The following is a 16,173-nucleotide window of genomic DNA, read 5'->3' on the forward strand; positions in this document are numbered from 1 at the left end:
TGAAAGCCCACTTCTGATGCTTTGGCAGGTCTGAGATTATAGCTGAACACACCATAACAACCGTCCCAGATAGTAATCAGTGAAGTGTAGTCCAGGCCTGTGGACCCTGATGAGCATACATTGACAATGGTGTGTTACATACAACAACATGCCAGGGGGGACCAAGACTGAGTGCAAGCCAGCTGGGTGGTTGCAGTTCATAGTTACACACTACTTCTTCTTCTTCTTTCAGCTTTTCCCGGTTAGGGGTCACCACGGCAGATCATCTGTCTGCTCATGATTGGTAGTGGAGTTTTACGGTGTCGAGTTGCCAGCCTGGTGCCCAACCTTCCACAGAAGGCACACACTCACACTTAGGGCCAATCTAGAGTGTCCAATCCACCCAGTGCATGTCCCCAGGATGTGGGAGAAAACCGGAGCACCCGGAGGAAACCCACGCGACCACAAGGAGGACACGCAGACTCCACACAGAAGGCATCCCAGGCGAGAATCGAATCAGAGAATCTCCTGTAAGGTGGCAACGCTAACCGCTGCACCACTGTGGCTGCCCTAAACATGTTCTTAACAATAACACCTGGAAAAATGAGACCCAGTGGCTAAAAATCTAAAGAACAATGTCTGCAATAGATGGATTTTTCAAACAGGCAGTAAAAGTAACTGCATCACTCACATTGCTAAAGTGGTTAGAAAGACCTTCTACATTGCCCACCTGATCATGAAGGGATTCACATCCAGATCTAGTGAGGTCATTGTTCCCCTGTACTCTTCACTTATCAGACCAATGATCGAGTACAATGCCCCATTCGGGATGTATCTCACCCGACATCTGCAGCAATTGGAGAGACCCCAAAAGTTCCTCACCAAAAGGATAAAGGGACTCCAAAATCTGTCATATGCTGCCAGATTGAAGAAACTCCAGCTCTATTCAGTCGCATACCGTCTGTTCAGAGGTGACATGTGCCTGACATACAAGGCCATGTCCAACCCGGAATTAATGGACATGCTCCACCTTAAAAAATCCAAATCCACCAAAACCACTAGAGCAAGCGACTTAAACCTTAGCACGGATATAAATAGGACGTGCTGGAGGGATAGATTTATCACTCAGAGACTCCCTATGCTGTGGAATAAAATCCCGGTCCATGTGAGGCAGAGCACCTCGCTGACTCTGTTCAAGATAAATCTAGACCTGTGGATGGGAGATCGTAGGTTTACCCCAGGAATCATCTCTGTGTCACTGCTGGACAGAGGCACAACAAACTAATGGGCACAGTTTTTTTTCATATAAGGGGTGGTGTAAGCCACAATAATTTGGGCTAGGCTTATAAATGCCTTAGGGCAGATAGCCTAGTATAAACCTATGAACCTATGAACCTATCCTTAGTGGACTGGATGTTGGAAGTATTAGCAGAAGCATAGTTTGCCATATGATGTCAAAATACAATGTAGCCAGCAATGCACCTGAATAAGTTTTGCATAACTGCAAGCCTAATGCTCATTACCTGAAGCAATGAAGATGAACAAAATGGTCCCCCCTCTTGAACTCAGGAACCCTTTGCAGGTACAGAATGGGCTGATTGTGCATATCAGGGATACAAAGGATTTATTCTCCTCTGGATTTTGCCCTGGAAAGAAAAAGTGCAAGGTAAATGGATTTCTTTATTGACAGTTCTGAGACTAATTTTGGATGAAATTATGGATTTATTCTGAGATGCACCCAAGTTTAAAGAAAAAAAAGTCTCCAACAAATAAACGCCTGCAAGTATTGGATTGTATGCGCCAAGGTAATGGGCCACAAAAAAATAGACAACTTTCAGATCTGCTTAATCAGCTACTTTGAAAAACGGATGCATGAGACTGCCATACTTGAACAAGTCCTAAGGAGAGGGATTCCTCAAAAGAAAGTAAAAACAAAATGAAAACACCCCCCCCCCCAAAAAAAAGAAAAAAATAATAATTTTCTCTTAAGGAACTGCTTGACAGTCTGCTGCTGCTGGGAGATGGTTCTATCCTTCACAATTCATAGTGTTCCAAAACTGACAAAATAAATAGTTTGACTGCAGAATAACTAACATCTAATGAGGTACATGTCATGTCAGAGGTTAGTCAGATCACTGAAGGAGATGGTATATAACACCTCTCCAACCACATGGAGAACCTCCTCCAAATTGCAGAGCAAGTCTGCCAGGTGGAGGGCTTTCTTTCACCTTCATTTATCGCTAGTGTTTTCAGTGAAAGTTCCAGCAGAAGTAATGATCCTAAAGGCACAGCCATATCCACAGCTGATGCCAGCTGTTGCATCAGCTGAGGAGAGTTCCTTATCTGTAACTAGGATACATTTCTGTACTACCAGGAATTCAAAAGCACATGGTTCATCAAAGAAGTGGTGTGCTTTTCTTCACAAATTGTCTAGTCGGTACATAATTAGAGAAAGTCAAGCAGATACATACGTGAACATTCCCAGTACAGAAGGGAATATACATGCACTATCAAATTCCACTTTTCTCTCTCTCTCTCTCTCTCTCTATATATATATATATATATATACATATGGATCTAGGACTATTGAGCGAAAGTTCAATAGTCCGAATCCACAATCACCGAACGCACTTTAACGAAAACGCTTTCGTTAAAGTTGGTTTAAAAAAAAAGCATTACTTTTACGTTTTTGCAGGGGGGCAAGCCCCCTCTGCACCCCCCATTTAAATATTCTCACTCCGAGGTCACACTACAGTGGGGAAAAGGGAATTTTCCCTTATCCCCACTGTAGTGCAATCTTCGCAACAGGCATACGTACAAAAAAGTGCCCCTCGGTGAAAAGCACTTTCGCGCAAGTGTGCCTGGCCAAATCTCTTTCGGTTATGTTGTCTTTTGGTGATCCGTACGGATTCCATATATATATATATATATATGTATATATATATATATATATATATATATATATATATACACACACACACACACACACACACACACACATATATATTTATATATAAAGAACTGGAGGTATACCACTTTCTCCAAACTGGACAACAGATAGCCTTTCAAAATGCCCACACTCTGAGGTCTGAATCAGACAGGCCTCCTTTACTCTTACCTTAAGGAGAAAGCTGCACATTTTTTTGTACATCTGTCAACAAAGTTGCATCAATACGTGCAACAGCAGTGCCCCAGAATATAGCCACTGCAGACTGCTTTCCCTCTAAGAACAGATGGCGCAATACAGTTGCGCTAGTCTTACTTATATGTAACAGTAGATGTTCAAAATTTCACCTGCCTGAGAAGCATATGGGTTCTGTGCCTGTACATGAACCTACACTGGCAGCTTTCCTGAGTTCAAAATCCCCTTCTCTGATTTTCTGTGATAGAGATTAGGATAAACCCCTCTAATAAGGAGAAGCCAAACCCCTGTCAAAGAAAGTCAGTTATTCAGGCTTTTTGTGCTAAGGAGGATGAACCAAGGACCAGAAGCAAGAATTGCCAGAAAACAACAACACTATTATATGTTAAAAATCAGGGGTCTAGGGGACATGCTTTTAGTCCCAACCCTTTACCTCTCAACCTCGTAATGCTAGAAATCTGGACAAAGCCTCACAAAATGGGGGGACAAGGGCCCAGAAATAGGAATGGATTTTAAGTATTGTTATAAACTTAGAAAGTTGCTAGAGTGATAGGATTTATGTTAACGTACATTTTCTGAAGAATTTGAAGTCTGAAACTCAAATGTACATAATTATTTGGTGACTTTGATCCTCAGATCATCTCAGTGATTTGCCAGAAAACCACAAATTTTATGAGGAACAGACCAAAAATATGACGCAAAAAATCTGGACATTTTGCAAAAATCTGTACAGTTGAAAGGTATGAGTCTGCACCTAAATAGTAATTAAACTACTTGACGTCTGAAAGGGCAACTTATAGGGACTGTACATGTGAAGCCTTTTTCCAGCAATCAAATGAATATTTGAGAAAAAACTCACAAAGTCGGGACCCTTTCAGGGTTTTCTGGGGTGTTTCCATAATGCCAGATAAGCAGTGTATTGTATTAATCTTAAGTGTAAAGAAAGAGAAAGGAAATAAATTGTATTAATAAGGATTTTAAAAAGAGCAGACAGAGCCCAGCATAGCTCTCAACAAATCAGGAACAAATTGCAACAGAATCAGGGATAATTCCAGAAATAATCAGGTACAGTTTTTAAATATTAGTACGATTAACTTGAGACATTGACAGAATAAAAGAATGCGAGCTAATATACATTTTCTAAAATAAAAAAAGCCTGTATTCTTAATTAGTCATTATTAAGTGCAATTCACCGCCTTTCCTCTAAATCAAAAGTTTTAGCTCAGATTAAGAGGGACAGGGCTAAAATCAGAGTTAATATCAGGTTGGACAGTTGAGAGATTTGGCACCCGGCACTGATCTTTAAGAACTCTGTCATAAAAAAAAATCCCCGTTTCCAGTCATGCCACAATTTCTACACAAGGTGGCGCTCAGTCTATTCCCGTATTTTTTTTAGCTTGATTCATTTAGAGCTCAATCCGCACGCTCGTGTTTAAAGCGACTTGATGTCTCTTCTCCTCCAGTTGGATGCAGCAGCTGAACCGGACTTACGCCCTCTCCCTTTAACCCCGCCTAGAGTAACTCGTGGCGTTACTCTTTGCTTCTTATTGGCCCCATCATGTATCAGTCCCGCCTTTTCGTGAGAACGTCCCACTTTCTTTCGCGAGTTAATGTGGCTGGGTGGCTAAATATTTTGTTTTCAACATTTTTTTTTTCACTTTGAGGTACAGGTTTATTTAATGCACGTTCGTGACTTTGGCGTGTGCGTGTACACAGTTCCCAGGAAGTGACGCAGGCGAAACCCAGAGTGATCATCCCAGTCACAGATGCTGTTAGCAGTGCCACCGGTGGTACTAATGCAGAGAGGATTTCAGTAAGGGGTAAGAATCTTACCGGCCTTCTTAGTACGGGTTTATTTGGGGAAATGAGGGAACATAGTGTTTTATGCCACTCTGTGTATCAGAGTGCGCCGATCTTTCTTTTGCCGGGGTAAGAGAACTGGAGTGGTATTGCAGGGTTCACGGAAAGTTTCTGTGTATGAAGCTGGGGCATTTGATCTAAAATAACCACTGGGTTGGTACTTGCTGAAGGGGTGCTGGGCACTTTATGGGTGCTATTGTCTTGGTGAAGGTACAAAATGTGGTTGTCATAGCATTTTAAATGTTTGATGCACTTACAGTGTAAGGTTGTGATTGGTCTGCAGTTTCTTTCTTTTTTGGGGGGGGGGGTATTGTTCTTTTTTTTTTTTCAATGGGTCATATATATCCTATCATTTCACTAGAGGAACTGAGTACCTAGCAGCTGCGGATTTCGTGTGTTTTAGCTGTTTATGCTGATTGTATAGTAACGATCTGTATAGTTCCACTCTTAGACTTGCCTGCAGTGTAGTTTGTTTTATACAGATTTGTTTCCTGTATAGTCCTAGCGGGTTCTTGTCTTCCCATTTGTGTCCTTTAGCGTTGGGTTAAGTGATAGATCACAGTTTTAAAACATTGTTTTTTCTGCAGTGTGTCTGTTTATTGGTTGTGACAAATGTTGCCAGAACTTTGGTTGGAGGGAGTGAACATCTGTGCATCCTCTTGCAATGCTCCCATTTACCATCTAAGCCACGTAGCTAAATGCTAACAGATTTCCTAAATAGCTGAAGGGCAGCGTCTGAAGTCTGAAATGAACAAGCAGTACTACAGCTGTTTTGCATATCAGTGTTTCTGCATTAATGAATAGTTGTGTGTGTTTTCATTTATGTGTGAGTCTGTACTTAGTATAATTATTGACTGAAATGTGTCATTCGTAGGTGAACGGTCGATTTTAATAGTCTAGTTGGGGGCATAGCTCTGAATTGCCATGTCAGATTTTTATAGGGTTATAAGGGTGATTAGTGTTATAGACTTGTAATACTCGTAGAAACATATGTACCAGAGCTTTTCAGTTTTAGAATGGCATTTTGCTTAATACTTTTATAAAACTGCTGAGTACCTACATATAATTGGGTGACCGTGTTATCCCATATTAATGGCTTGATAGCAACACTGTGGTTACGTTTATAGTCTGTAAGCATTTGTAACCATTAGAATTTTATTGTCTGCCAAGCAGGTATAATTTGACTACTTTGTGTTTTGTTTGGGAGTTCTTTACCGGAAGGTGGCAGGAAAGGTTGCAGAAAACTCAAACAGTTTGTCAGATTTCAAGTACAGATGTTATAAAACATGTATTTATTTAGCAGGCACAATTGCACACAAGGTGATGCATGCATGTAAGGGTTAGATGTTCTGTTTTTGGATATCATTTTAGTTTTGTGTTTGTCTTCACAGCAGTCACTTTAGTTTGTGTGATTGACTGGCTTATAGTTGGTCACGTAGAAATTAACAACATTGTGGCATTATTATATAACCCCATCCAAAATTTAACCACAGTGGGGACATTTTCAAAAATGAACAAAATGAGATATTGCTGTCCAAAGCACATACCTGCTATGTGTTTTCTTGACTGAACTGTGAAAGTTGATTAAGCTCTGCTCTGATAAGCCGTTTTGACAAAAGGTCTGTGGAAAACTTATGTTCCATTGCACTTTGTACTAGGTAACGGAATGCATTTTTTTTACTTGTTTGTATTATGTAATGCGAGATGGGTTTATGGCACCTTTGTGTGATTTAGGACACTTGTGGGTTTTTTTTTTCCCTAATTGTTTGATTTACAAGCTAATGTTCTGTTATAGAATCAAAACGTTTATTAGACGGGGGATGACTTATTGTTTTAATACATACTGTGATGGCTTGTCTGTCATGACCAAACACTGATTCTTTAGTTCATGTATGTGGCAGTTGATTCCTTAGTTAATGGCTATTTTGGTCATTGCTGTGATAGCAATGCTGCTTGCAAGCTGGTTTCTTGCCCTGATAAGTAAAGAGGAGCACACCTGTTGTGATTTTGATTTAATTTAAGTTACTAATTGACCACAGTGCAGAAACATTTTTGGGGGGATAGGGGTGCAGCTGTATATTTTACTAGCAGCAGCTGTGGATTTTGAGTTGTATGACATTGTGGTTTTGTCCGGCATCCTCTTAAGTGAGGCAATACTCTTAATTGCTCAGTTATTCCTTGCTGTTTAGTTTTTAGAAACTTCATAATTGATTTTTGATTTGACTAAGACATTCTGCATATCAGTAGTTTGTGTTTTGGTGATGTATGATTCGCATTTCTGGAGGAAGTGTAATTAAATCTGTTGTTTGGATGCACTGTTCTAAATTGTTGAAGCTTTTGGGGTTCTTATCATTCTTTGTTTGCTATTTTTCATAGAAGTCCAGTGATGTATGGTTACACATCTGCTCATAATGTAATCTGCATGAAGCCTTCCTAGTTCTGTATAGATACAGATTTGAGTAACTTGAAAGCAATTTCTTTTGGGGGGGGGGTAACAGTAGAAGATGAGTATATTTCTTAATCGTATATGAGCTCTTGGGGAGATTTGTAAACAAAAATTAAGCTTCTGTGAGTATCTTCATGATGATAGCAGTTAGACTTGACACCCCCCAACAGTTTCATATAGTAGAAGTTCAGGAATTTATGCAGTTTTTGCAAATACCCACAATGTATACTTAAACTCTCCTGTTTTTTGTTTCTCTTTGTTTTGCAGATACCTTAGTGACTTAATGACCAGGTTGTGTAAATGTTCATATATATCTAAAAAGTGTTTGTTACAGTAGTTACTTTAAAGTTAAAATTGTTTCACTGTATGTACCTTGACACTACTCAACAGTTAACAGAGCTTGTTAGGAAGCATTCTGTAAATGGCACAATTGGAGAACCATTCATTTAAATTTTTTTACAAAGTCATAATTTCAGAATGGAATTTTAAAGCTGATTATTAAATGTCTTTTCGTTAGATTAGTTTGACAAAAAAAAAAAAAAAATATATATATATATTTTACTGCTTTCATAATGAGAAAAAAATCTGTGCTAGGGAAGTACTTTTTGCCACGTTTTACTTGGTCTTATTAGTGCCTGGAGTGTTGCCAGCTGAATTGCTGACCAGGAAATTGTTTTGAATAAGCCTAGGAATTATGTTTCTGCTAATGTCAAGTTTCTTTGCCTACTCTGCTTTGTGAACAGCCTAGCAAAGTTTCTGTTGATAACTAGACTGTCGTAGATATGAGTTTATTGCTGAGGGAAGTGCCTTAACAGTATTTTAAAGACTGAATTCTTCAGAAATATAAAAACCTGCAGTGGTTTGGTGTGAATATTCTCTCACCCATGTCTTAAAATGGAAAAAACTGCAGCACTTTCACACCTGTTTACATGCCCTTTTTTCATATCTGGAAAAATGTAGTTTTTTAAACTGTTGATGTTTTGGCTGCCTGCTGAATCAGTGTTCAGTGTGGCTGGCTATAACTGTACCTTGCTTTGAAACAGCCTCCACTACTGCAAAATGTTTGTTTGCCTTGGATTTGTCAGCATTTGGTAACTGATACCACTGGTTAGATAGCATATTGCCTAAAGGAGCTTAACTTCAGGAGATTTCCGTAGCTGGTAGTGTCAGTGACTGGAATAGCTTATTCCATGTAGTGTCCAGTTTTGGAGCCCCAGTTGCCATTTTGGAGTCTATCAGCTTGTTGGTGAGTAAGACAATACCTCAGTCACACTGTTTTTTTTTTAAACCTTCTTTGTGGGAATGCAGTAGATTTAGGTACTGCCCTGTTCAAACAAGTGATGTTTTGAGTGTTGTTCCTGTTAACTGACAAAATGTCAGTTTTTTGTGAAAAGGACAGCAGAGTGTCCCTTTAAAGTTGAGCTGCAGCAACATGGAATTATGTTTGTGAGACAGTAGCCTTCTCTGTGCATCACACAACTGTGTGCGTGTATTTCATGTAGATGTGCTTTGTAAACCTGTTATGACATGACATGTTTGTTTTACCATTGGTTGGTCTTCTTCTTCTTTCAGCTTTTCCCAGTTGGGGGTCGCCACAGCGGATCACCTGTCCGCTCATGATTGGCAGTGAAGTTTTACAGTGTCTAGTTGCTAGCCCAGCGCCCAACCTTACACAAAAGGCACACACTCACACCCAGGGCCAATTTTAGAGTGTCCAATCCACCTACAGCATGTCTTTGGATGTGGGCGGAAACCGGAGCACCTGGAGGAAACCCACACGACCACAGGGAGGACATGCAGACTTCACACAGAAGGCACCCCAGCCGAGAATCAAACCAGAGAACCTCTTGCTGTGAGGTGGCAACGCTAACCGCTGCACCACCGTGGCCGCCGGTTTATTAGGGTTTGGGGTATGGATGTTTGGTTTATAGTTTTCAGAGTTTTGTTGCATTAAATGTGTTGGTAAGTTGTCAGTTTTTTTTTTTAGTTAAGTATGGCTTTGTGGGCATTTATTACTGATTTAATACATCTTGTGTAATTAATTCAAGTGCCAGTCTTTTTTTTTTTTTTCTTTGGTAGTACAGTAGATGGCACAACCAGTCTCATAATCTGAAAGACATGAGATCGAACAGAGGGCAGTTTCAAATTTTAGGGAGTTGGCATAATGGTCAAGATGTTTACTTCACAGACACAAGGTACAGGGTTTGAGTCTCACCCTTGAGACAAATTGTGTAGGTTTAAAATGGCCTACAAGGGCAGCTAGAGCAGTACTTGCCTATGAACCTTTTGGCTTAGGCTAAGTAGCTTGTAATAAATGTAAGCAAAACCAAGACTACACCTTTTAACCAAGACTACACTTTTTTGGTACCTTTTAACCAAGGTCCTCCCTCAGAGTTAGATTGAGATATCTTGTCCATCCCTGGCAGTATAATAGAGCCAATTCACTCTGAGTGTCTTGATTGTGGCACACTTAGAAATGTTGCTTTTATTCAAAACAAAATCTTCGGTGTACTTAAGGGATGCCATGTATAGTTACAGAATTCCCAACAAAGATGTCTGCCACACTTCTGGAAAAGATGCTGTCATTCCAGTACTGGAGTTTGGTCTCATGGTCTTGTCAGCAAATGTTTTTCTGCAGATGTTCTTGTAGAAAATTTGCTGCTTATGGTCTATGCTTCCAAAAGGGATCATTATTGTCTGTCAGTTTCTGACAAATATAAAATTGTTTCAATTTATTGTAGTAATGCTTGCCTTCTTGTAGTGCTTATTTAGAAAATTCTTAATCCTAATCACACCCAGGAGGTCAGAAAGAACCCCACTGCTAATGGTGACGGCTACAGCCAAAAGGGATTATTTCTGCAATGTGGGAAAATGTGTTTCGGATACATGATGGCTGTAATGAGGAAAGTCCTCCTTTGCTAATTTGCATGTCTCTGAATCACCCATAACTACACAGGCAGTCCATGCATTGCGTTGCCATAAGAAGCTCCCCATGCACTCTCCTACACGCATGCTTGCATTAAACATTCACTAACCTGCCTCTTAATCTGTCCCTTGGTATAAGAATGTCCCTTGTGTATTTTATGTTTGTCTCTACCCTTGTAAATTGTGGATCCTTTCAGCTAGGCAATAGTGACAGACATTAAAGTCCATCTTGATGCTAGTCCAGTTGCTGTATTAAATTTTTCAGTGAGCCCATGGCTAATTAGCATAGGTTGCTCCCTCAGAATGCCTCCTTGGCATTTACAGTAGACAGCAGAGAAAGCTAACTATACTGCTTCACCCAGTTGTGATAAAGCACTGTGATAGGGCTGTCTCTGAATCGGTAGTAGTTAATTACCCTAAGATGTACACCATCAATTCTCACTGGCGTCTTGTAGTGTTCTACTTCTCCCACACAATGGCACCCCTATCCCCCTCAACTGTGCCTGATTTTTACAGAACACTGTTCTTTGGACTTTTGTCTGCCTTGTCCCCATAACTCATAGACCATTGCAATCAGTGAATAATAAGAGATTACATATTTTTACTTATATGAAAAAAAAAAGGCCAACACCTCACAGTTAAGGGTTAAGGCTTTTGCGTGACAAACGGATTTCTGTATCAAGGGTGCATGATTAGAACCTTCTCCCTCTTTACTTTTAACTTGCCTTTATAGAGGACCCTGGTGTCTGGTGTTTCCCACCCTCAATAATGCAGGATTTGCTCATCAATCTAAATGAGTGTGGAGGTGTGACAGGCTCCTGCCATACTTCACACATTCATGCATATGCATGCACACACAGCCCCCGACCTTATCGCACTTACAAACCATACTTGCATTTACTCCTATATGATACACACACGTCTCTTCCCCTAATTGCAACCACTCAGCCAGACACGGACACAGACATGCAGCCACGTATATACACACCCCTACCCCTGCCACTTCTGTCCACAAAACTCCTTTGCAAGTTGCCCCTTAACTCGATCCCACCCATTGGCAACAATATGTTGATATGAGATTGTTGGAATAGACCGCTTCCCCTGAATGCTTCATTAGTTTTTGCTGTAGGCTGAACAATATGTTGATATGAGGTTGTTGGAATAGGCCGCTTCCCCAGAATGCTTCATTAGTTTTTGCTGTAGGCTGAACAATATGTTGATATGAGGTTGTTGGAATAGACCGCTTCCCCAGAATGCTTCATTAGTTTTGCTGTAGGCTGAACAATATGTTGATATGAGGTTGTTGGAATAGACCGCTTCCCCAGAATGCTTCATTAGTTTTTGCTGTAGGCTGAACAATATGTTGATATGAGGTTGTTGGAATAGACCGCTTCCCCAGAATGCTTCATTAGTTTTTGCTGTAGGCTGAACAATATGTTGATATGAGGTTGTTGGAATAGACCGCTTCCCCAGAATGCTTCATTAGTTTTTGCTGTAGGCTGAACAATATGTTGATATGAGGTTGTTGGAATAGACCGCTTCCCCAGAATGCTTCATTAGTTTTTGCTGTAGGCTGAACAATATGTTGATATGAGGTTGTTGGAATAGACCGCTTCCCAGAATGCTTCATTAGTTTTGCTGTAGGCTGAACAATATGTTGATATGAGGTTGTTGGAATAGACCGCTTCCCCAGAATGCTTCATTAGTTTTTGCTGTAGGCTGAACAATATGTTGATATGAGGTTGTTGGAATAGACCGCTTCCCAGAATGCTTCATTAGTTTTTGCTGTAGGCTGAACAATATGTTGATATGAGGTTGTTGGAATAGACCGCTTCCCCAGAATGCTTCATTAGTTTTTGCTGTAGGCTGAACAATATGTTGATATGAGGTTGTTGGAATAGACCGCTTCCCCAGAATGCTTCATTAGTTTTTGCTGTAGGCTGAACAATATGTTGATATGAGGTTGTTGGAATAGGCCGCTTCCCCAGAATGCTTCATTAGTGTAGGCTGAACAATATGTTGATATGAGGTTGTTGGAATAGGCCGCTTCCCCAGAATGCTTCATTAGTTTTTGCCGTAGGCTGAACAATATGTTGATATGAGGTTGTTGGAATAGGCCGCTTCCCCAGAATGCTTCATTAGTTTTTGCCGTAGGCTGAACAATATGTTGATATGAGGTTGTTGGAATAGGCCGCTTGCCGAGAATGCTTCATTAGTTTTTGCCGTAGGCTGAACAATATGTTGATATGAGGTTGTTGGAATAGGCCGCTTCCCCAGAATGCTTCATTAGTTTTTGCCGTAGGCTGAACAATATGTTGATATGAGGTTGTTGGAATAGGCCGCTTCCCAGAATGCTTCATTAGTTTTGCCGTAGGCTGAACAATATGTTGATATGAGGTTGTTGGAATAGGCCGCTTCCCAGAATGCTTCATTAGTTTTGCCGTAGGCTGAACAATATGTTGATATGAGGTTGTTGGAATATGCCGCTTCCCGAGAATGCTTCATTAGTTTTTGCCGTAGGCTGAACAATATGTTGATATGAGGTTGTTGGAATAGGCCGCTTCCCCAGAATGCTTCATTAGTTTTTGCCGTAGGCTGAACAATATGTTGATATGAGGTTGTTGGAATAGGCCGCTTCCCCAGAATGCTTCATTAGTTTTGCTGTAGGCTGAACAATATGTTGATATGAGGTTGTTGGAATAGACCGCTTCCCCAGAATGCTTCATTAGTTTTTGCTGTAGGCTGAACAATATGTTGATATGAGGTTGTTGGAATAGGCCGCTTCCCCAGAATGCTTCATTAGTTTTTGCTGTAGGCTGAACAATATGTTGATATGAGGTTGTTGGAATAGACCGCTTCCCCAGAATGCTTCATTAGTTTTTGCTGTAGGCTGAACAATATGTTGATATGAGGTTGTTGGAATAGGCCGCTTCCCCAGAATGCTTCATTAGTTTTGCTGTAGGCTGAACAATATGTTGATATGAGATTGTTGGAATAGGCCGCTTCCCCAGAATGCTTCATTAGTTTTTGCTGTAGGCTGAACAATATGTTGATATGAGATTGTTGGAATAGGCCGCTTCCCCAGAATGCTTCATTAGTTTTTGCTGTAGGCTGAACAATATGTTGATATGAGGTTGTCGGAATAGGCCCGCTTCCCCAGAATGCTTCATTAGTTTTTGCTGTAGGCTGAACAATATGTTGATATGAGGTTGTTGGAATAGGCCGCTTCCCCAGAATGCTTCATTAGTTTTTGCTGTAGGCTGAACAATATGTTGATATGAGGTTGTTGGAATAGACCGCTTCCCCAGAATGCTTCATTAGTTTTTGCTGTAGGCTGAACAATATGTTGATATGAGGTTGTTGGAATAGGCCGCTTCCCCAGAATGCTTCATTAGTTTTTGCTGTAGGCCGAACAATATGTTGATATGAGGTTGTTGGAATAGGCCGCTTCCCCAGAATGCTTCATTAGTTTTTGCTGTAGGCCGAACAATATGTTGATATGAGGTTGTTGGAATAGGCCGCTTCCCCAGAATGCTTCATTAGTTTTGCTGTAGGCGAACAATATGTTGATATGAGGTTGTTGGAATAGGCCGCTTCCCCAGAATGCTTCATTAGTTTTTGCTGTAGGCTGAACAATATGTTGATATGAGATTGTTGGAATAGACCGCTTCCCCAGAATGCTTCATTAGTTTTTGCTGTAGGCTGAACAATATGTTGATATGAGGTTGTTGGAATAGGCCGCTTCCCCAGAATGCTTCATTAGTTTTTGCTGTAGGCTGAACAATATGTTGATATGAGGTTGTTGGAATAGGCCGCTTCCCCAGAATGCTTCATTAGTTTTTGCTGTAGGCTGAACAATATGTTGATATGAGATTGCTGGAATAGACCGCTTCCCCAGAATGCTTCATTAGTTTTTGCTGTAGGCTGAACAATATGTTGATATGAGGTTGTTGGAATAGGCCGCTTCCCCAGAATGCTTCATTAGTTTTTGCTGTAGGCTGAACAATATGTTGCTATGAGGTTGTTGGAATAGGCCGCTTCCCCAGAATGCTTCATTAGTTTTTGCTGTAGGCTGAACAATATGTTGATATGAGGTTGTTGGAATAGGCCGCTTCCCCAGAATGCTTCATTAGTTTTTGCTGTAGGCTGAACAATATGTTGATATGTGGTTGTTGGAATAGGCCGCTTCCCCAGAATGCTTCATTAGTTTTTGCTGTAGGCTGAACAATATGTTGATATGAGGTTGTTGGAATAGGCCGCTTCCCCAGAATGCTTCATTAGTTTTTGCTGTAGGCTGAACAATATGTTGATATGAGGTTGTTGGAATAGGCCGCTTCCCCAGAATGCTTCATTAGTTTTTGCTGTAGGCTGAACAATATGTTGATATGAGATTGTTGGAATAGACCGCTTCCCCAGAATGCTTCATTAGTTTTGCTGTAGGCTGAACAATATGTTGATATGAGGTTGTTGGAATAGGCCGCTTCCCCAGAATGCTTCATTAGTTTTTGCTGTAGGCTGAACAATATGTTGATATGAGGTTGTTGGAATAGGCCGCTTCCCCAGAATGCTTCATTAGTTTTTGCTGTAGGCTGAACAATATGTTGATATGAGGTTGTTGGAATAGACCGCTTCCCCAGAATGCTTCATTAGTTTTTGCTGTAGGCTGAACAATATGTTGATATGAGGTTGTTGGAATAGGCCGCTTCCCCAGAATGCTTCATTAGTTTTTGCTGTAGGCTGCTTAGACAAGCCAGTGAGGTGCTGCACCACTTTGTGGTACAGTACTGTGGTAGGGCTGTCACTGAATCGGAAATGGTGACTGTGAAGTGCACACCACGTTTACACCTTATTGTAGCCTTTCTGAATCAGGGCCACTCTTTTGCTTATGTCCCTTCAGAAACTAGAAAATCCTTTCATTTTTTTCCTTTGCAGTCTTCAAGTGCTTGTATTGTTAAAATTCATAAATATGGATCTGTGCACAAGTGATGATTGTATGTATTGATGTTGCAAGTAGTCTGTGTATTTAATGGCTTGTACTGTTTATTTATTTTTACCCAGTAATAATAATAATTCATTTTTGGACCTCAGACCAGTGCACTTACCAAGTTAACTAATAGAAAAATAAGTAAAAAAACAGTCTGGTGATATATCTGAATATTAGTGTCATTGAGATCCCCAATAACTTGGTACATTTTAACCAGAAAGCTTTTTTCTACATTGTTGGCACTCTGTGGAATGGTGTGCTCGGTGAATCCATAGCTTTTCAACCCTTTTTGCATTTTTGAAATGGTCTTAATGACCTAGCTAACGCAAGCTTGCTGGCTATGTTGAACACTGTAGGGTCATTTAATATTAATTCCATATTTTTATGCCTGCATTCCTAATGGTTAATTTGTAAACATTAATCTGCACCAACTGAGTGGACTGCTGCTTTCTTACCCTCATTGTGGATATGACCTACTCTAAGATGCATCATCTTTTAACTCCTGTTTTAGTAACTTTTTAAAGCTGTCTGTTTTTAATTGTTTGTAGGTCATAACGTTTGATTACCTGTTTATTAAACTATGTGCATCGTATGTATTTTTGTAATGACTTTGCTTCTTTGGTTTTAAGCACATATTGTTAATGGGGTTGAGTACACTATCTGTTAGTTGCTTACTTGCGTGAACTTCTTTTACGTTATTTTTTAATGCTTTTATGCATAGATTCATAGATTAGTACTAAGCTAACTGCCCTTGTGGGCCATTTTAAGCCTAGCCAATTATCCCTTGAGACTCAAACCCTGCACCTTGTGTTTGTAAGGCAAACACCTTAACCATTA

The 16,173-nt window shown here is 40.3% G+C and overlaps 1 protein-coding gene across 1 annotated transcript in view; it reads left to right on the top strand.

Moving 5' to 3' along the window:
• The first annotated feature begins 4,719 nt into the window (after window positions 1-4,719).
• The window catches only part of SPATS2 (spermatogenesis associated serine rich 2), a 1,115,118-nt gene continuing 1,103,664 nt past the window's right edge, over window positions 4,720-16,173 (top strand). Inside the window, exon 1 of the mRNA XM_044083679.1 lies at window positions 4,720-4,941. The gene's annotated coding sequence lies outside the window, so the exon portion shown is untranslated. The remainder of the gene's footprint in view (window positions 4,942-16,173) is intronic.

The sequence above is a fragment of the Protopterus annectens genome, chromosome 9.part0 (genome assembly GCF_019279795.1).
Source record: "Protopterus annectens isolate FY-2018-M chromosome 9.part0, PAN1.0, whole genome shotgun sequence".
In the NCBI taxonomy this organism is placed as follows: Eukaryota; Metazoa; Chordata; order Ceratodontiformes; family Protopteridae; genus Protopterus; species Protopterus annectens.